Genomic DNA, 16213 nt, shown 5'->3' with positions numbered 1-16213 from the left:
ATGATGTATATATCTTAGTTACATAGATACCTAGATATTTAAATTTTTCATTTACTATTTTAAATGGAAATTGTTGTATTATCTGTTTGTTATGTTCCCTTATTGGCATAATTTCGCTTTTATTCCAATTTATTCTGTATCCTGAAAGTGATCCAAATTGGGTTATTAGCTTTAATAAGTTTGGAATACTAATTTCTGGTTTTGTGATGTAAATTAATACGTCATCTGCATATAGAGAAATTTTGTTCTCTGTGTCCTTTGTGTTATATCCATGTATTTCCGGATGCCCCCTAACTCTTTCTGCCAGTGGCTCAATAGCAAGCGCAAATAATAATGGGGATAACGGGCATCCTTGTCTACAACCTCTAGCTAGGCTAAATTTCGATGACAACCTTTGGTTTGTAAATATTCTAGCCGTGGGATTTGTATATAACAGTTTTATCCATGTACAGAATTTCTCCCCTAGCTGCATATTTTCCATCACCAAAAATAAATAAGACCATTCAACCTGATCAAATGCTTTTTCAGCATCTAGTGAGATTATTGCTAGATCTTCATTAATAATTCTCTTGGAATATATAATATTAAATAATCTTCTTAGATTATAGTATGAGTATCGTTTCTGAATGAAGCCTGTTTGGTCAGGGTGTATTAATTTATTCATCACTGTACTTAATCTATTCGCTAGTATTTTAGTTAAAATTTTTTGATCTGTATTTAAAAGTGCAATTGCTCTGTATGATCCCGGGTCTTCCGGATCTTTATCAGCTTTAGGAATCAGTATTATTATAGATTCATTTAAAGTATCTGGAAGTTTCTGTTGAGTATATATATACTCATACAGTCTATGTAAACGTGGGCTAAGCAAATCATAGAATTTTTTATAAAATTCGGAGCCTAAACCATCTGGTCCTACTGCTTTACCGTTTTTTAAAGAACCAATAGACTCCTCAATATCCTTTATCGTAATCTCCCTTTCTAATAATTCTCTATCGTTTGAATCTAAACCTTTTAAATTACATTTTTTTAAAAAGTCTGCTATTCCTTCTGATTGTGCTACGGTTTTAGTTGAATAAAGGTTCTGATAATATTGAAGAAATCTATCATTTATGTCCTTGGGCATTTTTAATAATTCTCCTGTCTCTGTTCTAATTTTATGAATTATTTTTTCCCCTTCCATTTTTCGTAATTGACGTGCTAATAGTTTTTGTGGTTTGTCTCCAAATTCAAAATGTAATTGTTTTGTTTTTTGATAAAGTTTTATTACTTGTTCTGAATACATTTTATTTAATTTATATTTCAATACAGCAATTTTATTATGTTTTAAAGTAGATGGCATTCTCGCATTTTCTATATCTAGTTGTTTAATTTCACTTTCCAATGTATGTTGCTTAATCCTGTTCTCTTTATTATAAAATGCTTGAGCAGAAATTAATGTACCTCGAACATACGCTTTAAACGTTTCCCACATAAGAGAAATAGGTGTGTCAGGGTTGTCATTTACCTCCAAAAATATTTGAATCTGTTTAATAATATATTCCTGGGATGACTTTTCGTTCAAAATTTGTGGGTTAAATCTCCAATATGCTTGTTTCTCGGACATTCCATTTAATTTAATCATGAATGTTACAGGTGCATGATCCGAAATTATAATGTTATGGTATTTTGAATTATAAATAAATGGAATAAACGTAGAGTCAACTAAAAAATAATCTATTCTTGAGTATGTTTTGTGTACTGGTGAGTAAAATGAATATTCCCGTCCAGTTGGGTTTTCTATTCTCCAGACATCCTTAATATTAGTGGTATTAATAAATGAATTTAAAAATACACTTGATTGAGATTTTATTTTTTTTTGCATTGATGATCTATCTAAGTATGGATCTAATGTACAATTGAAGTCTCCTCCAATTATTAATTTATATTGTGTGAATTCAGGAATTTTATTAAATGTTTTATTAAAGAACATAGGGTTATCAAAATTAGGCCCGTAAACATTAAGAAGAATCACTTTTTCTCCATTTAATTCTCCAACTAATATAATATATCTGCCATCAATATCCACTATTGTTGAGGAGTTCTTAAAAGGTATTCCTTTACGAATTAGTATTGCAACTCCTCTAGACTTGTGGGAAAAGGAGGAGTGATATGATTCAGCAATCCACTTAGCTTTAAGTCTATGTTGAGATTCCTTCTTGAGATGTGTTTCTTGAAGAAATATTATATCAGTTTTGATTAAATTTAGATGTGCCAAAACTTTACCTCTCTTAATTGGTTCATTGATTCCCTTGACATTCCAACTACAAAATGTTATTCCCTGACCCCCACTTGTCATATTAATGTCTTGCATATTGTTTCTAAGGTGGTCTATAACCGAACAGAAGGTACAACACACAGAACCTGACCCTGCTCCCGAACCTCAAATAGATGAATTTAAAATCATATACAACGCTCTTCCGAACACATCTCCTTGTATTTGTCTTATTTTCCCATTCTAACATTAAGTTACAAAAATATTTAAAAAGAGAAAAGTGATAGAGTTGATTAATATAGGGTGAAAGAAAAGAAACTACCTCTACAATTAGTGTAGTTAGTGATAGCCACACTAACGTGGCTAGAATTCTAAAGACTTCCGTAGCCTTTGTAAAAAAAAAAAATTCTAGCTCCGTGCGCAAAGAAAATAAAGGGTTATTTCTAACATTCATATATCTTCTTTGGGAGTAACAAACTTATTTACATACCCATACATACACACACACGATATACCCCTATATATATATATACATACCCGTATGTATGCATACATAAGCACATAACCTCTACATATCTCTACATATCATATTAATTTTTCCACTAAATCTATCATAAATTTAATTTTAAATTGAAAAGTAAAGAGAAAAACGGTCAAACTTTATTATGACTTAGGCTAATTTACCTCTTGCATATCTTCCTAAATAATATAATTGTGTAATTCATTTCTATGTTAATCGAAGACTATTGATTATTCATCATTGTTATCAATCATATACAGTATTAAATTTATATGATTTATGTTAATGTTAATAATTTTATTAATAATTTTTAGTGGTAATATAGATATTTAATAAATATTGGTTATTACATATATAGTTATATATGAGTATACAGATAATAATAATGATTAGTAAACAGAAAAAACAGAAAAGATCACGGTTTTCTCCAATGTCCTCCATCCATTTCGGTTTCCGGATCTCCTCAAAGCTCTTGAAAAAACTTTAAAGGTCTTTTTAGATCTGGCGGGACTCCTAAAGGGTAATGTGAATTCTTCAGTCTGTCATGTTTCCGACTTCTTTAGCATATTCCAGTGCTTTTTCATGGTCTGTAAAAAAGTGTTCCTTGGACTTGTAGGAGACTCTTAGTCTTGCGGGATAAAGCAAGCTGTATCTCAGATCAGGTACCTTCTTCAAAATTCTCTTTGTCTCAATGAACTGCACTCTTTTCTTGTGAACTTCTACCGGATAATCGCGGTAAATACTGAATCTCGCACCTTCAAAAAGGAGCTGTCCGCCTCGAACCATTTTCCTCATTATATCATCCAATTCATGATCCAATTGCACCTTTACAATAATTTGTCTTGGGTGGGCATCATCCTGTATACGTTTTTGCTGCACTCTATGGGCTCGACCGAGTAAAGGTTTATGATCCAATTTTAAGGCTTTATGTAAAAGGTCTGCCACAAAATCCCGAGTACCCATTTCTTTCTCACCTCCTTCTTTCACCCCTACAATCCTTAGATTCTTACGTCTTTGCCGCCCCTCCAAATCGGTACATTTCTCATTTAATTTGATCACCATATCTGAGAGGCGTTGGTTTTCAGTAAGGAGTCGACTTGCCATTCCCTCATTTGACGTCGCCCATTTCTCCAGTTCGGTTAACGCTATTTGATGTTGACCAAGTTCATAATGAACGGGGTCCATCTCCGTTTTAACCTTCGTTTCCACCAAAACCAGCCTGGCTTCCAGTACTTCCATTTGCGCTTTGACCTCTTCCTCCCTCGTCCTCTTCCAACTTTCCAGCATGAGCTGAACGGTAGAAAGCATTTCTGTTTTAAATTCCGACCTAAAAGAGTCAAGTTTCTCACCAAAGGTTTTTAATTCGGCAGCAAGAAAAGTTTTAAAATCCTCCATTTCGGACTTTTTCATTCTCTTCGAAGGGTCTTCCTGGGCCCTCGTTGTAATTGCGGCCGAGGCCTCTAAAGGGCCTTCCTCTTCCATCTGCGGTTTTTTACCGGCTTTTTTTTGTGCCCCACGGGGGGGGGGGCTGCGTTGTAACGACATATCTTAAAGTCGCGCGCCTGATGACGTCACGCAGGCAGCCGTTCAGATTGCGATCGCTGCAGATAAAACCCAATTTTCTCCCGTTTTTTTTTCCCTCGGCACGGAGCTAGTTGGCGCTGGACTCAAGCCTCCATAGCGCCACCGGAAGTCGCCTCTAGAGTGCATTTTTTAGAGATTGGAAAGAGTCATTGGTGGCATGCCGAATTTCCTTTTTCTTAGCTTATTTTAGTTTATTTTAGTTTAGAGAAACAGGCCCTTTGGTCCACTGAGTCGGCACCAACCCATACATTCATTCCATCCTACGCACTGGGGATAATTTGCAGAAGCCGATTAATGTACAAACCTGCACATCTATGGAATGTGGGAGGAATCCAGAGCACCAAGAGAGAATCCAGACACAGGGAGAATGTACAATCTCCATACAAACAGCACCCACAGTCAGGATCAAACACAGTTCTCTGGTGCTGTAAGGCAGCAACTCAACTGCTGTTCCACTGTGCTGCCCTCTTCTGAGGAAGTATGGTGATCACTGTGATTTCTTCACTGTGTCACTGTGTCAGTCTGAAGAAGGGTCTCGACCCGAAACGCCACCCGTTCCTTCTCTCCTGAGATGCTGCCTGACCCGCTGAGTTACTCCAGCACTTTGTGAATAAATACCTTCGATTTGTACCAGCATCTGCAGTTATTTTCTTACACTGTGCTTCCTTGGGTGTGGTGTCAATGTCATTGAACAAGGACAATTTGTTGGTGATGTGGGAACATCTCCACTTCAGCACCATTATTGCTGATCGAGAGGTGTACACAACCATGTTTCCTAAATTCAATAACTAGTCCCTTCACCTTGCTGATGGGGAGTAAGAGGAAGACTGTTGTCTCAACATCATGTTGCAATGCTCTCTATTACCTTCCTGTCTTGTCATTATTATGAGATCTGGCCCACTATGGTGGGGTCATGTGCAAACCTGTAAATGGAGTTAGAACAGAATTTGGCCCCACATTTGTGAGTGTATAGGGAGTATAGTAAGAGGCTGAGAACTCTTCTGTGCAGGACAACAGTGTGGAGAATTACCATGAAGGTTATTTTGTTGCCTGATTGTGGTCTATGTGGTCCGGAAGTCAAGATTCCACTTGCAGAGTGGATTGCTGAGTTTAAGGTCCAGGAATGTATTAACAATAGTAATCTCTTTGTAAGGGGCTTATGGCAAGGTGACTGGTGGGCTATTTTATGTCAGCAAATGGCCATCCTTCATAGAACATAGAGCAGTACAGAGCAGGAACAAGGTCTTTGGCCCCACAGTTGGCACCAAACATGATGCCAAGTTAAACTAATCTCCTTTGACTGCAGATGATCCGGATCCTTCCATTCCTTGCAATATTCATGTGGCTGTCTAAAAACCTGTTAAATGATTACATGATCTACATCCCCACCAGCCCTAGCAAAGTGTTCCAGGCACCCAACACCCTCTGTATTAAACAAATGTGCCACACCTCTCCTTTAAACCTTGCCTCTCTCACCTTAAAGCATCGCCCTCAGTCTTTGATGTTTCCATCCTGGGGCAAGGTTCTGACTGTCTACCCTATCTATGCCTCACAGTTTTACATACTTTAGGTCTCTCCTTGAACTTATGATGTTCCAGAAAAAAACAATCCAAGTTTGTCTCACCTCTCCCTTGACCCAATACTCCTTAATTCACACCGGGTGGTGCCGTACGATAGCAGTCTCGCCAAGGGTCCGTCTCGTCCTTTTCTCCTCTTGTTGTTTTTAGTCTGGGGTTAAATGTATGTTTTAGTTTATCTAGTTTTAGTTTGCGGACAAACATCGTGGAGCTGGCGGTCCCTTTGCCAGGGATCGACCTCGGGAGCTCCAACCGCGGGAGCCTGCAGACTTAACATCGTGCAGTTCGCGAACCCTGGTTAGGGACCGACCTCGGGAGCTCCAAGCGACAGGAGCTTCAACTGCCCTGAAACGGGAGCTTCGATCGCCCCGACGAGGGCGCTTCGATCGCCCCGACTGCGGATGGTTCGACTGCCCCGTCCGCGAGAGAAAAAGGAATGAAGAAGTTAAGACTTTATTGCCATTCCATCACAGTGCACTGTGATGGATGTTTATGTTAAATTTTATGTAGCTGTGTGTCTTGTTGCTTTTATCTTGGTACAACTGAAAATGGCAAAAAAAAAATCTTGGTATGTTCCTCTTACATACTTGGCTAATAAATTTCCTTGTTGTAAATTCTGATAAATCTCTTCTGCACCCTCTCCAAAACCTTCACATCCTTCCTCTCATAGGGTGACCAGGACTGCAGACAATACAACAAATACGGCCTAACCAAACTCCTATGAAGCTGAAATATGACTTCCTGACTCTTACACTCAATGCCTCAACCAATGAAGGCAAGCTTACCACATGCCCTCTTTACCACTCTATCTACTTGTGTTGCCACTTTCAGATGGCTATAGACTTGGATCTGAAGTTCACAATGTAATCAACGCTGTTAAGGGCCATTAACTGTACACATTCCCCTTACATTCAGCCTCTCAATGTGCAACAACTCACGCTTGTACAGATCAAATTCCATCTGCCATTTCTCTACCCGTTGTATTTGATCTGTATCCCATTACAGCCTTTGACAGCCTTCCACACTCTCTAAAATGACACCACGTTTGGTGTTGTCTGCAAATCTACGAACAAAACAACGGATCTAGATCAACGTTTGAGTTGTTCATATTCCTGCACAGATCCCTGTGGAACTCCACTGGTCACAGACCTCCAGCCATCGTATAAGTGATGCCAACATATGAGTAAGCCAGTTCTGAATCCAATTAATCAAGTCACTATGGACCCCATACTTCTTCATCGTCTGGATCAGCCTACCATGAGGGACTTTATCAAGTGTCTCACTAAAATCCATGTAGGCAATATCCACCGGTCTACCCTCATCCATCATCTTTGTCTCCTCCCCAAAAAGCTTAATAATAATAAATAACAACAACAACAACAACAACAATAACAATAATAATAATAATAATAATAATAATAATAATAATAATAATAATAATAATAATAATAATAATAATAATAATAATAATAATAATAATAATAATAATAATAATAATAATAATAATAATAATAATAATAATAATAATAATAATAATAATAATAATAATAATAATAATAATAACTTAATTTGTATAGCACTTTTCATACAATTGAATGCAGCCCAAAGTGCTTTCCACAAAAACACAGGTCTAAACAAGTACAATTTTAAACAGTAAGGACTTAGACAGTTAATAGCATAAAAAACCACAGATTTATATAAAAATATAAAATACAAAATTGAGAGTGTAAAAGGACAAAAAACAAAAACACTGAGGTCAAATACAGTCCCATATTAACAAAAACACTGAGGTCAAATACAGAGTCCCATATTAACAAAAACACTGAGGTCAAATACAGTCCCATATTAACAAAAACACTGAGGTCAAATACAGAGTCCCATATTAACAAAAACACTGAGGTCAAATACAGAGTCCCATATTAACAAAAACACTGAGGTCAGATACAGAGTCCCAATTAAGTTCAGAAGGCTTGATGCGTTACAGACAAGCCATGATGACTGTCCATAATTACCTTATTCTCTTCCAGGTTTCATAGATGAAATTTGATGGTAAACATTGATGAGGTCCTCATGGAAGACACCTAGCTCGGCCCAATCATGTCATTGTTTGACAAATCAAGGCACACCCATTGGCTGGTTAAATGGTCTGGAGAGAGTAAACCCACCCTCTCCTCAACCCATTTCATCAATAGCGAATCAATTCTTTTATTTTCCATACAGAACAAAAAGATGCTGAGCGACACTTCTTCCAATGACACACCGTTGATCTAGGTAACGAGAACAACAGAGAAGTTGTGTAATGACATTCTTTATTCATAAATCTTTCCCAAGTTATTTCCAACCATTCGCTATGCTCCACCTTTTCATTTCTCTCCCCCTGGGTTCCTATTTATTCTCATTGTTTCCACCATTGATGTAAGAGCCATTTAAAATCTACAATCAGCCATCTGCAATCTTGAATCTATTCCACAAGTCTCTCCATACATTGTTCCACAGAACTAATCAAATTACTTCATTTCAATAGGCAATAGACAGTAAACAATAGGTGCAGGAGTAGGCCATTCGGCCCTTCGAGCCAGCACCGCCATTCAATGTGATCATTGCTGATCATTCACAATCAGTACCCCGTTCCTGCCTTCTCCCCATACCCCCTGACTCCGCTATCCTTAAGAGTTCTATCCAGCTCTCTCTTAAATGTATTCAGAGAATTGGCCTCCACTGCCTTCTGAGGCAGAGAATTCTACAGATTTACAACTCTCTGACTGAAAACAACTCTCTGACTTCCCTTCCCTAAAATCCTGCAGAAACCTAAGCTTCTATTCTTGCTTTAGTCATGTCTACGGTCTGTTCTGCTACTATTTCTCCCTTGTGAAGCAGTTTAGGACAGATCCATTCAAATTATACCTTGAGTGATCCATTGGTGGAATGCATCAATGTGGTCCATTTCACAGTAAAACCCAAATTAAAATTATCCAACAATGTCCACGACACCATTTACATGCAAATTGTTGTTCTCAGTAAAAGCAGACAAAACCATATTGTATTCTCTGGTTGGACTGATAGACAAAGCATCAAGATTCAAGATTCAAGATTCAAGATTCAAGATAGCTTTATTTGTCATTCAATATTGGACGAAATTCAGTCACCCACAGTCCAACAATAAAAGCATTAAATAGGCATTAAAATTACACAACCCCAAAAACACACAAAAAAAGAAACATCCATCAAAGAAACATCCATCACAGTGAGTCTCCTCCAGTCCGCTCCTCACTGTGATGGAAGGCCACAATGTCTTTCCCTTCTCCTGCCGTCTTCTCCCGCAGTCAGGTTGTTGTGGTTGCAGGCCGCGCCGGACGGTCCGCAGCGGGCCGAGCCTAAGGCGAGTCGCAGCCGCTCCCGCAGCCTCCGAAGACGGCCGGCTCCGCTGATGATAAGTCCGATCCGGGGCGGGCGAACACGCTGCCGCTGTTGCTGCACGTCGGGGCGGTCGTGGCTCCTGACATTGAAGCCCCCGCCCAGCAGAGAAATATCCCGCAGCCTATCTTAGGCCGTGCCGGACGGTGAAATGTCCGCGACCCAAGCCCCGCGACCCGGGGCGGGCGAACACGCTGCCGCTGCCGGAGCTCCCGATGTCGGCATCCACGCAGCCCGAGCCTAAGGCGAGTCGCAGCTGCTCCCGCTGATGGTAAGTCCGGTCCGCGGGCTCAGCGAACCAGAGCCCTGGAGGCCGCCAGCTCCAGGAGTTGGGCCGATGGTAGGCTGCAGCAGGAACGGAGACAACACCCAGAAAACAAAGGTCGGGTCTCCGTTCGGAAGGGACACACATTTACAATTTTACAGTTCCCCCCCTCCCCCCCCCCACATACGCACATAGTACACAAACACAAAAATACCACATCACAACTACAATTAAGACAAAAAAACAACAAAAACACAAAGACAAATGGACCGCAGGTAAGCCCCAGCTGCTATGGCAGCGCCGCCATTTTGGATCATAGTGGTTAAGATAATTAAGATAATTAAAATAATTAAGATAGTTAAGATAAGTGGTTAAGGTTCATTTACAGATGTGCAGAAATTGTAACTATTGGAAGTCTCCTGAAAGTCTCGGAATATAACATTACATCCCTTACTCACAGTGTCCGGGGATGATTGGGTTATCTATGAAGACCATTTGGTGGTTCTGGGCCGATACTTGTTGGGCTTCAGAAGGATGAGGGGGAAATCTCATTGAAACCTAACAAATAATGAAAGGTCTAGGTAGAGTGGATGTGAAGAGGATTCCAGTCGTGGGAGAGTCTAGAACCAAAGGGCACAGTCTCAGAATACAAGGACGTATCTTTAGAAAGGAGGAATTTCTTTAGCCAGAGGGTGGAGGATCTGTGGAATTCATTGCCACAGATAGGGGTGGAGGCCAAGTCATTGGGGTATTTATAAAGCGGAGATTTATAGGTTCTTGATTAGTAAGGGCATCAAATGTTATGGGAAGATACTAGGAGAATGAGATTGAGGGGGAAATATAGATCGGCCATGACTGAATGGGTCAAATGGCCTATTTCTGCTCCTTTTTCTAGTGGCCTTATAGACAATAGACAATAGACAATAGACAATAGGTGCAGGAGTAGGCCATTCGGCCCTTCGAGCCAGCACCGCCATTCAGTGATCATGGCTGATCATTCTCAATCAGTACCCCGTTCCTGCCTTCTCCCCATACCCCCTGACTCTGCTATCCTTAAGAGCTCTTATGGTTTTACAATGTCCTAGTATTGGTCTTACAATGTCCTAGTAATGGTTTTATAATGTCCTAATGACCTCACACTCCCATCCTCCCTGCTCATTAATCCTGAACTAAGCAGGATTAGGCTTTTTCAATACCAAATGTAAAAACAAGATTGATAAATATTACAAAAGTCTAAGATTGAATTAGTGAAGAGAGAAACCTACTCTCAAACTTGTGCTCATTCATATTCGTACAGCTCAAAGGTGGATTTGGATTAACATGCACACATTTCCGAGTTGAATAATGATAGTTACGTGCGTCGTGATTTACTGAGCAGGCAGCTTTTGAGTCTTGTCTTAGACAACATTGTTTAGGTTCTAACACTGTCAATTTGGAGCTCAGTGCTTCACTTAATATATTCCCTTAACCTTGCATGACTGACCATGTCTGGAGAAGGTTGAAGAAACCCTGAGACAAAACTATTTCAAGGGATTATCAATGTCTTATGGGTTAGTGGCTGACTGATTTCTTCTGGGTCTTGACATAGTTCTACAAGGGTTTATTGGTTTCAATATTTGTTTCAGAATGCAGGAGGTGGTGCAGTAGGTGCTTCAGATCTTACTACTAATTGTTAGTAGACCGCACCTGGAGTACTGTGTGCAGTTTTGGTCTCCAAATTTGAGGAAGGATATTCTTGCTATTGAGGGCGTGCAGCGTAGGTTTACTAGGTTAATTCCCGGAATGGCGGGACTGTCATATGTTGAAAGACTGAAGCGACTAGGCTTGTATACACTGGAATTTAGAAGGATGAGAGGGGATCTTATCGAATCGTATAAGATTATTAAGGGGTTGGACACGTTAGAGGCAGGAAACATGTTCCCAATGTTGGAGGAGTCCAGAACAAAGGGCCACAGTTTAAGAATAAGGGGTAGGCCATTTAGAACTGAGATGAGGAAAATCTTTTTCAGTCAGAGAGTTGTGAATCTGTGGAATTCTCTGCCTCAGAAGGCAGTGGAGGCCAATTCTCTGAATGCATTCAAGAGAGAGCTAGATAGAGCTCTTAAGGATAGCGGAGTCAGGGGGTATGGGGAGAAGGCAGGAACGGGGTACTGGTTGAGAATGATCAGCCATGATCACATTGAATGGCGGTGCTGGCTCGAAGGGCTGAATGGCCTCCTCCTGCACCTATTGTCTATTGTCTATTGTCTATTGTCTATTGTCTATTGTTCCCTGTCATGGGTGAATTAGCAGACACTCCCTTGAAGTAGTAAATGACAGGGCTGTGGGCATACAAAGTAGAACTTGAAAGGGAAAGAGCTTTTGCAGATGACTATCTCTCTTGATCCACCTGAGTTATTCAGGGAATAATACTCTAAAGTGAACCAATCTCCTTGAGAAATGATATGCATATTTGGCAAGGAGGCCATCAGCAGCAGATGGGATAATAAGTTTCAAGCATCTCTGTGTGGGAGTCTCGTTATTAAATTTTTGATTTTGCTGCAGTGGTAATGGTAGGCAGGTTGCTGCAGGGTGTGGGAAGTTAGGGAAACTGCTGGCACCCCTGGTGACTACATCTAAGGGAATTGTGTCCAACTCCTTAAGGACCGCATCAGGGAACTGGAGCAGCAGCTGGATGACCTCAGGACCACCTGGGAAAATGTGAGCTTCTTGGACAGGACCAGGTTATTGACACCAAGGGTCCTGGACGAGAGAAGGTGGGTGCCCACGTGGAGTGCAGGTGACCCCAGTGGTCGTACCTCTTCAAAGCAGGTACTCCATCTTGGGAGCTGTTGGGGCGGATGACAGTTCAAGGTTGATTAGCTGGCAAGGCTGTGACATTTTTAGATTTAGATTTAGAGATACAGCGCGGAAACAGGCCCTTCGGCCCACCGAGTCCGCGCCGCCCAGCGATCCCCGCACATTAACACTATCCTACACACACTAGGGACAATTTTTACATTTACACAGTCAATTAACCTACAAACCTGTACGTCTTTGGAGTGTGGGACGAAACCGAAGATCTCGGAGAAAACCCACGCAGGTCACGGGGAGAACGTACAAACTCCGTACAGACGGCGCCCGTAGTCAGGATCGAAACCTGAGTCTCCGGTGCTGCATTCGCTGTAAGGCAGCAACTCTACCACTGCGCCACTGTGCCACCCTTCTGGAGCTGAGGCTGAGGGAAAGGCAACGTCAGGCAGAGCCATATAGTTAGGGGTTTAGACAGGAGACATAGTTAGGGGTTTAGACAGGAGATTCTGTGGATAATGTGCTACCTCCCTGGTGCCAGGGTCCAGGACATCTCAGAGTGGCTGCATGGCATCGTCAAGAGGGAGAGGGAGCAGCTGGAGGTTGTTGTGCATGCTGGCACAAACGATGTAGGTAGGAAAAGGAAGGAGGTTCTGCAACATGAGTAAAGGGAAGTGGGTAAAAATCTGATAAGCAGGACTTCCAGGGTATGAATCTCTGGATTGCTTCCAGTGTCATGTGCTAGAGAGGGGGTGAGCAGAAGGATTGGGGAGATGAATGTATGGCTGAGGATTTGGTGCAGAGGGCAGGGATTCAGATTTCTTGACCATTGGGATATCTTCTGGGGCAGAGGTGACCTGTACAAGAGAGATGGGTTGCACCTTAACTGGAGGGCTATCAAGATCCTGGCAAGCAGGTTTGCTTGGGGTACATGGGTGGGATCTTGTAAAGGACTGAAGCAGGTGAGAGGTAGAAGTTGGTCGGTTGAAGAGAGAAGGCATAGAGGACAGAGTAGGCAGAAGAAAGGCAGGGAGCAATGAAGGAATGTTTGTCTAAATCCAACTTATTTTAATGCAAGAGGCCTGATGGGTAAGGCAGGTGAGCTGAGGGCATGGATGGGACTGGGGCGTTGTAGCCATGATTGAAACTTGGTTAAGGGAGGGGCAGGACTGACAGCTCAATGTTCTGGGGTACAGGAGCTTCAGGAGAGACAGGGGTGATGATAAAAGAGGAGGGGGGGTTGCATTGCTGGTTAAGGAGGATGTCACAGCAGTGGTCAGAGGTGACATTATGGACGGTTCGTCTGGTGAGGTTATATGGGTGCAGCTGAGGAACAAGAAAGGGATGGTCACCTTGTTGGGGGTGTACTACAGACCCCCGAATAGTCAACGGGAATTAGAAGAACAAAAGTGCCGGGAGATTGCAGACAGCTGCAGGTCAAATAAGGTTGTTATAGTAGGGGATTTTAACTGTTCCAACATTGACTGGGAATGTCATAGTGCAAAAGATTTAGATAGGGTGGAATTTGCCAGATGTGTTCAGGAGAATTTCCTCCAGCAAAATGTTGAGGGGCTGACCCGGGAGAAGGCAACACTTGATTTAGTCTTGGGAAATTGGGAAAGGCAAGTGAATGAAGTGTTCGTGGATGAGTCTTTTGGGACTGGGGATCACTGTGCAATTAGGATGAAGGTCGTTATGGATTGGGACAGAGAAGGCCCATGGGTTAAAATGCTCAACTGGGGCAAGGCCAACTTTGAGAATATGAGACAGGAAATATCTCAAGTGGACTGGAGTAGGTTATTTGATGGAAAAGGAATATCAGGAAAGTGGGATGTTTTTAAAAGTGTGCTGTCAAATGTTCAGGACATGCACATCCCTGTTAGAGTGAAGGGCAAAGCAGACAAACGCAAGGAAGCTTAGATGATGACGGAATTTGAGGCTTTTGTCAAGAGTAATTAGGAGGCATGGGACAGGTATAGGCAGCTGGGATCAAGTATATCCCTGGAGGAGTTTGGGGAACTAAGGGGTAAACTATAAAATGAAATCAGAAGGGCAAAAAGGGGACAGGAGATAGCTCTGGCAGGTAGCATTAAGGACAATCCCAAGAGATTTTATAAATACATAAAGGGAAAAGGGGTAACTGGAGAGAGAGAGTGTGAACTTCAGGAATCAAAGCGGTCAACTCTGTGTGGAGCCACAGGAGATGGGCAAGGTCTTCAATGAGTATTTCTCCTCTGTTTTTTATTGTGAAGAACACAGGACGACTGAGAAACTGAGAGCAGTCACTGGAAGTGTCTTGAGAGCAGTTAGGATTGTGGTCACAGATGTGCTGAAGGTGGACAAATCTCCCGAGCCAGATCAGATATATCCGAGGACATTGTGGGGAAACCGGATAAGAAAGTGCAGGAGCCCTCACTGAAATTTATGAGTCATCATTAAATGCAGGAGAGGTGCTGGAAAACTGGAGGGAGGCAAATATTGTGCTTCTATTCAAGAAGGGCTGCAGGGAAAATGATGGAACTACTGGCTAGTATGCTTAACATCTGTGGTCAGATAGTTACTGGAGAGTATTCTGAGGGTTAGGCTATATACAGTGCATTCAGAAAGTATTCAGACCCCTTCACTTTTTCCACATTTTGTTACGTTACGGCCTTATTTTAACGGATTAAATTATTTTATTTTATCATCAATCTACACACAATACCCCAGAATGAAGAAGCGAAAACAGGTGTTTAGAAATTTTTGCAAAGTAATTAAAAAGAAATAAATGAAATATCACATTTACATAAGTATTCAGACCCTTTGCAATGACATTCAAAATTGAGCTTAGGTTCATCCTGTTTCCATTGATTATCCTTGAGATGTTTCTACAAATTGATTGGAGTCCACCAGTGGTAAATTAAATTGATTGTACATGATTTGGAAAGGCACACACCTGTCTATATAAGGTCCCACAGTTGACAGTGCATGTCAGAGCAACAACCAAGCCATGAAGACAAAGGAATTGTCCGTAGACCTCCGAGACAGGATTGTGTCGAGACACAGATCTGGGGAAGGGTATAAAACAATTTCTGCAGCATTGCAGGTCCCGAAGAGCACAGTGGCCTCCGTCATTGTTAAATGGAAGAATTTTGGAACCACCAGGACTCTTCATAGAGCTGGCCGCCTGGCCAAACTGAGCAATCGGGGGAGAAGGGCCTTGGTCAGGGAGGTGACCAAGAACCCGATGGTCACTCTGACAGAGCTCCAGAGTTCCTCAGTGAAGATGGGAGAACCTTCCAGAAGGACAATTATATCTGCAGCACTGCACCAATCAGGCCTTTATGGTAGAGTGGCCAGACGGAAGCCACTCCTCAGTAAACGGCACATGACAGCCCGCTTGGAGTTTGCCAAAAGGCACCTAAAGGACTCTCTGACCATGAGAAACAAGATTCTCTGGTCTGATTAAACCAAGATTGAACATCATCTGGCCAATACCATACCTACGGTGAAGCATGGTGGTGGTAGCATCATGCTGTGGGGATGTTTTTCAGCGGCAGGAACTGGGAGACTAGACAGGATCGAGGGAAAGATGAGCGGAGCAAAGTACAGAGATATCCTTGATGAAAACCTGCTCCAGAGCGTTCTGGACCTCAGACTGGGGCAGAGATTCACCTTCCAACAGGACAATGACCCTAAGCACACAGCCAAGACAACACAGGAGTGGCTTCGTGACAAGTCTGTGAATGTCCTTGAGTGGCCCAGCCAGAGCCAGATTTGAACACGATTGAACATTTCTGGAGGGACCTGAAAATAGCTGTGCATCGACACTC

This window comes from Rhinoraja longicauda, chromosome 4 (genome assembly GCF_053455715.1).
Source record: "Rhinoraja longicauda isolate Sanriku21f chromosome 4, sRhiLon1.1, whole genome shotgun sequence".
In the NCBI taxonomy this organism is placed as follows: domain Eukaryota; kingdom Metazoa; phylum Chordata; class Chondrichthyes; order Rajiformes; family Arhynchobatidae; genus Rhinoraja; species Rhinoraja longicauda.
The sequence above is the reverse complement of the archived record's forward strand: the minus strand, read 5'-3'. Positions refer to the sequence as shown.